This window comes from Cydia splendana, chromosome Z (assembly GCF_910591565.1).
Source record: "Cydia splendana chromosome Z, ilCydSple1.2, whole genome shotgun sequence".
Taxonomy (NCBI): Eukaryota; Metazoa; Arthropoda; class Insecta; order Lepidoptera; family Tortricidae; genus Cydia; species Cydia splendana.
The window spans coordinates 49,428,311-49,437,478 of record NC_085987.1 but is presented as its reverse complement, the minus strand read 5'-3'; the positions used below and the strand labels follow the sequence as shown (position 1 = coordinate 49,437,478).

The following is a 9,168-nucleotide window of genomic DNA, read 5'->3' as shown; positions in this document are numbered from 1 at the left end:
TATGTAAATTGTATGCCATGCAATATGTTATGCTTAATGATAATAATGATACATTTGACTAAATAATACTTGGTAAAATGAAACTTGTCCAAGTAATTATTTGCTAAGCAATAACTTGCCAAAAAAGACTATTGCTAACTGAAAAATTGCGATAAGTTGTTTTGCCAAACATTTTTTTGGGAAATGATAATTTGGGAAACATAGTTTGGGAAACATAGTTTGGGATGTGATACTTTGGGAAACGTTTTTGGCCCATTCGTTAGTAAACCCAATTGTTTAGGTATCTAGCCCATAATTCGGTTAATTTTTGAATGGTTGGGACGGCGGCCGTGCTGGGAACCTGGAATACTTCGACCCATTTTGACATAGCGTCCACTACTATTAAATAAGTTTTCCCGTGAAAAGGGCCCAAGAAATCTACATGCACTCGAGTCCTTGCTCGCGTTGGCCACGGCTAGCAGCGCGGCGGGTGTCGCGGCGGGGCGCTCGCCACCGCGGCGCACGGCTCGCACTCGCGACACGCCGCCTCCACCGCCTCGCCGAGGCCCGGCCACCACACATAGCTACGGGCCAACGCCTTGGTCTTAACTATACCCATGTGAGGTTCATGCAGAATTCTTAAAACCTTATCGCGGCACTTCTCCGGTATTACTACCCGGTGCCCCCACATGATACGACCCAACTCGTCATATAATTCTGACTTTCTGTTAAAGTATGGCTTCAATGTATCAAAATCACAACTATCCGGCCAACCATCGCGAATAAAAGTTAACACTCTAGCCAAAACTGGATCGCGCGTAGTGTAGTACCTTATCTTATAATAAACTAACAACAACGCGTCTTGCGCGAAATGCAGATATGTTTGCTCGGGAATAGCATCACCTGAATTATTCCGTGTCTCATTGGCATTAGGTAATCTAGACAACCCGTCCGCACAGTTATCCTTCGTATTCACATATTCAATTTCGTAATCATAAGCTGATAATATTATTGCCCACCGCTGCATCGCTAGCTGTCATTGTCGGTATACCCGTATTCGGCCCAAATATTGATACTAGTGGTTTGTGATCTGTGCGCAATGTGAAATGACGTCCGTAAAGGTACTGGTGGAATTTCTTTACACAAAAAATAATACCTAAGGCTTGAGATGGTATTTGGGGTTGATAAAATATACCAGTCTAAGTCGTTGAGTCATAAAGAGAGAAACTGACAGTAATTATAATTACTGTCCTATAACAGGGGTCTGAACTACTTTGGGGTGTCTGTAGAAAAAATGCGCATGGCGATTTATATACTTGAATTTATTATCGCAAATTCGTGGGGTATTGTGCGTTCCTATGAAAAATTCCACAAGGCATTAGTTTTCTGGAAGTCAATTATCCGTGCTTGGATATAAACTCTATAAGTAATCTCTGCACTGTGGTAATACAAATATGAAGTGCAACCTATGCCTTTTATTGCTCGAACCATTACCAGAATTTGATGAAGTCTTTATTAAATACAATAACAATTACCAACGCACATACTCGTCGAACCAAGGAAAAACCCAGGAAAACCTTGGCTCGACCCTTAATAATCAACATTGTAATGTCTAGATACATTGGTGCTTACACGTTTCAGGTGCTTACAATAAACATTTAACAATCTACTCGTAATTTCCAAGCCAGTATACACAGTATAATTGCGAATGACGGTTTAACATGATTAGTCGGTAATATTCAACTACAAAATACAATACCAGTACATATTTCCATATACAATTAATTTACATCAAATTATCTGCGGGAGCTTGAATCCCTGATTCTATAGCTGTATTTAACCATATTTATTAGGCAACAATAATGAGAGTCGAACTCATTAGATATAATATAATTGTAGGATGTCACCTTTAAATACTCATAATATAGCTTGGCAGGCTATAGGTAACATTATTACTCTTGGCCTAATGCTAGGTAAGTACTTAACTGGTTATGTCGCCCAACCGGAACCACTGATTCTAGATCTGATTTTATACAGAATTAAATATAATTTACAAAGTTAGATAACACTTGGCGATATTTCGTAGCAAGAGCAAATCTAATGGTCGCGCCGCCCTCTTTGGTGTCTGGAATCTGAGTGTCCTTCTCCTCGCCCGTTCTTAGCGAAAAACCTTTACAATACTAGCTTATCTCTACTTAACCTAGGGTCGACTTTATTAACAGTGAATAAAATACATTCTCGCTACAAGTGTCTGCACATCCCGTTTGTCGTGACGTCACTGTAGTTCCTCGTACGGGACGCATTCTTCTCTCTCCCTCCCACACATGGGGATAGCGTTGTTCTATCTCGCTCGCTCGCACAGGGATGCGAAAGTGTCCGTTGCAGCGCAAGCGACGCGGCGCAGATTAAGATTGCTTCCACGTGTTGACTGAAACATTGGAATAGACCAAAGTAGATACCGCTGCGTATCGTATTGTAGACCTTAGGGTCATGTGTTGAGGTTCTAGATTAGTTTACCGTTGTGTACAGTGACGGCCCTTTATCTCTCCCAGTGAAAGCCAGAATCGACGTTGTTTGCGTAGTTTTTGTAATTTCCTCGAAACTATACATCGGACAACTCATAAATTACACACTTTTTGCTTATGGTTTCGCTTTAACTTATCGTTGTTTATTTTAGCTTGTCGTTTTTGTCCGTTAAACTATTTTAAATTTATTGCTTCCTTATTATGGGGTGATACTCCTAAATTATTAACACTTACTGGGTATCTGATACAAAGATTCCACCTCAGGCTTCGCGGTGTATCTGCGAATAATTCGCCTCCGCGCTGTTTATATATGGTACGAGATGCGTACGCGACCGGGCGTTCGCCATCCGGTCCAATTTGGGTCAAAACCGCCCCCACCCCCCGTGGTGACGCGTCACAAGTTGCTATCAATCGTTTGCTTGGATCATAATGCCTTAATACTTTAGCGCCCGACAATAATTGTTTTACCTGCACGAAAGATTCCCCGCACTCCTTGCTCCAGTGCCACTCCGCCTCCTTTTTTAATAGTTTATAAAGAGGTGACAATATTAAACTGAGATTTTTCATAAACCTACCGAAAAAATTGACCGTCCCTAAGAACGACCTTAACTCCGATACGTTACGAGGTTGAGACATTTGTAGAATCGCCTTTATCTTTGTTGTATCCGGTTTGATGCCCTCCCTAGAAACTACATACCCTCAGTATGTAACTTCCTTAGCCAAAAAAACGCATTTATTTTTCCTTAACTTCAATCCGTTAGTAAGTAAACGCTGAAAAACCGCTTCTAAAGCGTGTAGATGTTCCGATTTAGTTTTGCCCCCGATAATTACATCGTCTAAAAATATTTGTACATTAGGTATATTACCCAATAAATTTATCATAATACGCTGAAATATTCCTACACTAGATGATAAGCCGTACACCAGTCTGTTATACTGGAACAACCCTCGGTGGGTGTTTATAACCGTATAGCGTTTAGACTCGTCCAATTCAATTTGGTTGTACGCTCGTGAATGATCAATTTTACTAAAGTACATATTGCCATTTAAATTTACAAGAACATCTTCTATTTTAGGGAGAGGATACCGATCGACCAACAAATACGGGTTTAAGGTAGTTTTATAGTCTGCACAAATTCTAAGGGAGCCGTCCGCCTTATTAATAGGTACCAGTGGTGACGCCCAGTCCGAGCAGTCGACGGGCTCGATGACGCCGGCGCTCAGCATGGCGTCCAGTTCGGCGTCCACGCGCTCGCGCAGCGCGTACGGCATCGGGCGTGCGCGATGGAACACCGGTGCTGCGCCCTCCCGCACCCTCAAGGTCGCCTTGCCGCCCTTGTACCGGCCCAGTCCATCGTTGAACAACGCCTCATATCTGTCGAGCAATTTCACAATGTGTTTACCTTGTCCATTAGCCTCATCTATTACGTAATTACATATTAACTTAGGTATATTTATGTTTAGTTCGACCAACCTCCGCCTGCCCAACAAAGAAGTCGAGCCACCCTCAATAATGTACAACTCCAATTGTTTACTGCACTCATTGTAGGTCACTATGGGTCTAATGATACATAAAGGCCTCATAGATGGCCCAGTGAGGTAATTGAACACAGTTTTATCCCGTTCTATATTTACATGGGAAAAATATCGGTCATATGTGGCCTTACTGATGCAAGACATTGCCGTACCCGTATCTACTTCCATATTAATAACTGTATTGTCTATACATATTGGTAAACTCACCGCCGGGTAGTTATTTAAACATAGGTGATCTAATTCTTCCTCGATGTCTCCGCCGTAATCCTCACTCGGTTCGTGATCGGCCACCCCAAAATGCATGGCACTCCGCGCCGGCGCCGCCGCCGCTGCCCCTCCGCGCCGGGCCGGCGCTCGCGCTCCTCCGCGGCCCGCAGTTCCCGATGCCGCGCCCCAGTCCGGGCACACCCGCCGCAAATGGCCTGTACGCTGACAGTTGCTGCACACATAGTCCCGGAACTTGCAATTCGCGTAATTATGACTGCGCGCGCCACAGGCGTCGCAGTGCCTCTCTTGTCGGCCATTAAAATTTGCATTTCGCCGTTGTTGCGTAACTACCGGCGCCCGCATTGTCCTCCATTGAATGTAGATGTACCCGATCTCGCCCGACTCGCAAACATAACGGCCTGCGCATCTCCCGTCCCACTCGAAGTCGTTACCTTTCCCTGCTCCACTAACCCGCGTCCCTCTCTGCTGCCTCCAATGATGTTGCAACTTTGACTGCATTTGCGAAGGTTATGTTGTCGTCCTCCGCAAAAAGCCGTTGCCTAATTAAGTCGCTGAACTATGCTTCGTTGAAGAGTTCCGTTCTGATCATCATCAGCAGTTCCACTTCATCAAATGTCATTTTTTTGAATGTATATGCTTGATTTGTTGATAAAACACATAAATCACTATATGTATGCCTTTAAGATTTGAGGAGTTCCCTCGATTCCTCATGGATCCCATCATCAGAACTGGGTTTTGACAAAAACGGGACCAATCTGTATGCATATACATACAATCAAAAAAATAATTTTCAAAATCGGTCCAGTAATGACGGAGATCCTTTTGAGATTTGGAAGTCGGTTAACAAGTGAGGGCGCCACTTTTTACGTAGCTGTCACATTTTTGACGTAAAATGCTTACACGTGGCAACAATTTATAGTCTGTCAAGCCATTTCCGTCAGTAGAAAAAAGCGGCTAAAAAATGTAGGCGCAAAGGGTTATCGTCCCATAGAAAATTTGAATATCGCGCCTTTTTCTACTGACAAACTCGTTTGACCGACTATAGTATGGAAATTTTAGAGTTCCATTTTATTTAATTTCTACTATTTTATGTCTCACTACAGGCGGCAATGGATCAAAAATCGCGTGGATATATATTACAAGGTCTGTCCTTAACTGATACTGTATCTGTGGTAAGCCGAAATATTTCCTGTCAAATGTCAAATACCTATATTATGTTTATTTTTAACTTGCTAATTATTTGAAAATGGTAAATTTAAAAACGATATTATAAAAGTGGAAGCCGAGCACTTTCATTTGATACCAAACTCGACCATACATTCTTGCAAAAAGATGACCAGAATAGCAAGACCCCTCACAAATAGCTTTTTAGCCTTCTAAGCTCTTCTAGCTCAATAACCCCTTGATCGAGCCTGCTCATAATTTAATGACTAAGATATAATGCCCTCAACTAAACGTTTACCCAATTTCATTTAAATTAGAACAAATTTACTTAAGTTCTTGAGTATCAAACTATCCTCTGATAGTTCAGCTTAAAAACATCGAAATGCCGGGACGTGCCCCTAGCCAGCCGCGTGTCCCAAGTCGAATGTAAGAACTTCGTTCGCTTCGCTCACTCGTTCGATAAATAACCTACTTGCAATAGTTTTTGTCAGAGAGTCATTTTACAATTTGTGTTAAATTTACTACCTCCTAAAAAAATCAAGACTGAACTCGAACTAGGCAGTCGCTCCCGAATTAATGGTCCACGACAAAATACTACATTTCAGGTAAAATAATTTGCGTCCTTTTCAATTGAGAATAAAAACATATAAATTATAAAACTTTTTATACTTACTTACTACTTACTCCGTTGGCTCAGCGACCCAAAATGAGACTTGGCCTCCGACACAAGACAGCGCCACTTCTCTCGGTCCTGTGCGACCTCTCGCCAATTGTTGACTCACGCGACGCACGCGACGCATCATGCAAATCATGCGAATCATGCGACGCTATAAAAATACCCGCGCTCCACCCCAAGAAACTCTTTATATAAAAAAAATTAAGCACTGTCGTGATTTGAACCCAGAATCATTGTCACTAGCTATAATTTATTCAAAACATATGTACTTAGTGGGTGCCACAAGCACATGACAATAAACGTATGAAAATATCAGTTGGTTCTAAGTTAGGTACTTGTCAATGTCTCAAATAAGAATTTAATATTCACCATACTAGATAAACATAAAGAATTATGACAAAAGACTAGGTATGAATTGTAACTACTAGAATTAAAGTTGAGTTTTACTAACGTACATATCTTTAATGTATTTTGACTGATTCTATTTCAATTTGACAGATGCCCTACCGTATTTAAGGTCAATAAGGTCTACTGGCCTTAAAATTGTGTATGAAATTACAAGCAAATATCAGCCTTAATGAATTAAGTATTGGATCCGTGATAGTGTTAACGTTACATTGGTAACGTTATTATTAATGTGAATTGGGCAACGTTAACAAGCCCTGCAATAAAAAGAAAAATTACCGATAAAATTTAACGTTAACTAGGTAACGTTATAATAATGTTTTAAGTAACGTTACAATTTACTACCGCTATTTAGGCATTTTTATGATTTTACCGTTACGTAACGTTACTTTATCATGTGAATTGGTAACGTTAATAAGCCCTGGTAACAAGTCAACTGCTTGAGTTATCAATTTTCCACTCTTATCTATCGAAGCCCCCTCCTTTATAACCACGATGTGGCGGTCAGATTGGAAATGGCGGGTCATTTATATTGCTGACCTGACCACGATGTGGCGGTCAGATTGGAAATGGCAGTTCAATTATATTGCTGACCTGACCACGATGTAGCGGTCAGATTGGAAATGGCGGGTCAATTATATTGCTGACCTGACCACGATGTGGCGGTCAGATTGGAAATGGCGGTCCAATTATATTGCTGACCTGACCACGATGTGGCGGTCAGATTGGAAATGGCGGGTCAATTATATTGCTGACCTGACCACGATGTGGCGGTCAGATTGGAAATGGCGGGTCAGTTATATTGCTGACCTGACCACGATGTAGCGGTCAGATTGAAAAAAGCGGTCCAATTATATTGCTGACCTGACCACGATGTGGCGGTCAGATTGGAAATGGCGGTTCAATTATATTGCTGACCTGACCACGAGGTAACGGTCAGATTGGAAATGGCGGGTCAATTATATTGCTGACCTGACCACGATGTGGCGGTCAGATTGGAAATGGCGGTCCAATTATATTGCTGACCTGACCACGATGTGGCGGTCAGATTGGAAATGGCGGGTCAATTATATTGCTGACCTGACCACGATGTGGCGGTCAGATTGGAAATGGCGGGTCAATTATATTGCTGACCTGACCACCATGTGGCGGTCAGATTGAAAATGGCGGGTCAATGTACGAAATTCTTCATTCTTAGCGTCCTTTAGCATAGTCCGAACCTAACCTAGCATTATCATTCACGGTTATCTAAATAAAGTCTTCCATCACACCCTTCTGTGGCTTTCTATCTTTCCTTATATGCTTCAAGTGCCATATGATCTGACCTTCCAACAAAAATGTTGATAGAATGGTCCTTATTGCACTTGAACCATTCTTTCTCTGATGGAAAGCCACAAATTCCTACTAACCCACTTTAACCTCGGTCGGAACCTAACTAACATTAACATTGACTGTTTTCTAAATTTCCGCACCTTGACCCGATGAGCAACGAAATTAAAGTTTGTTATAAAATTTCAGTTAAAAAAATACGGCCGATTTGCCCTCCCCGTGTAATGCTTCAAAGTTCACACATTTGGATATTGAGGTTCTCAGATCGTAAGTAAATATTATGAATACTACCTATTGCTTTCATTATGTCCTACTGTTTAGGAGTATTTCACCATAACGTCGTTGATGCTGTCGTTTGCCATAACATAACGTAATGACGTGACGTGATCAATATAAACGCAATAATGTAGGTTAGGTATAGTTAATTAACTAATATACTTAGCGATAACAACTTCCATGCAACGCAAACTCGAAAACTATTAGTTACACTCTTCTTTCTCTTTCTTCTTCTTCTTCTGCCTCGGTCGTCTCCACAGTGTGCCATATGGGTCACGCACTGCATGTTGCCGCCAACCACCCTCTTCACAAGATCAGACCATCTCGTGGGTTCTTTTTTTACACTCTTCTTAGCTAGTAAAAACTATTTGCTAGTATAAAGATTCACACGCTGTTTTTTTTTGTAACTATGAAGTATGTAGGTACTGGTATAAGTATATAAAGTCCATATAGACTACTCGAGAAACCGGAAACGGTGAAAAATAGAGATACTACTTCTAAAAATACGTGTGATACTTCATTAGATTCGTCATGATGCCTAAAAAAATGTATTCGAAGCGTGTATTAGCACACAAAAAATATCAAGAGTTATAAACAAAACAAGGGGGAAAAATGTAGATATTTTAAAGTATTAATATTTAAGAAACCGAAGTTAATATTATAAAAGAGGAGGATACTTCCAACAAAACATTCCATACTTGCAGAACTATATCTCCATAATTTATACTTTTTATTCAATGCTGAACACAGCCCTCCGCGCCTCATTTTCGGGAAACGCGCGTGGCGTGAAAAAGCGATTACGTAACATTAAATATAATTTTAAATGCATCAATAATTCATTAAAAGTTTAAAAAAATTATGGTGTATTTTAAACATGTAAACAAATGTACCACTTGTAGAAAAATATCTTATACTTATTTTTTCAACAAGCTAGGCAATTGTTAATTTACAAAATTTCCTCGAAACTTCCTTCTTTAAAGAAAACGTAAATAAAAATGTAAAAATAACTATCGGAAAATTTTGTCGCTTTCTAGAGCCCTTCTCATATAC

General features: G+C 40.8%; 1 long non-coding RNA gene across 1 annotated transcript; it reads right to left on the bottom strand.

The window, feature by feature from the left end:
- Positions 1-288: 288 nt before the first annotated feature.
- Positions 289-4,602, bottom strand: LOC134805354 (uncharacterized). Its single transcript, XR_010146268.1, has 3 exons — positions 4,248-4,602; positions 2,764-3,879; positions 289-1,135 (listed from the first exon to the last, which is right to left on the bottom strand). It is a non-coding gene; the product is annotated as an uncharacterized LOC134805354 (long non-coding RNA).
- Positions 4,603-9,168: the final 4,566 nt, after the last annotated feature.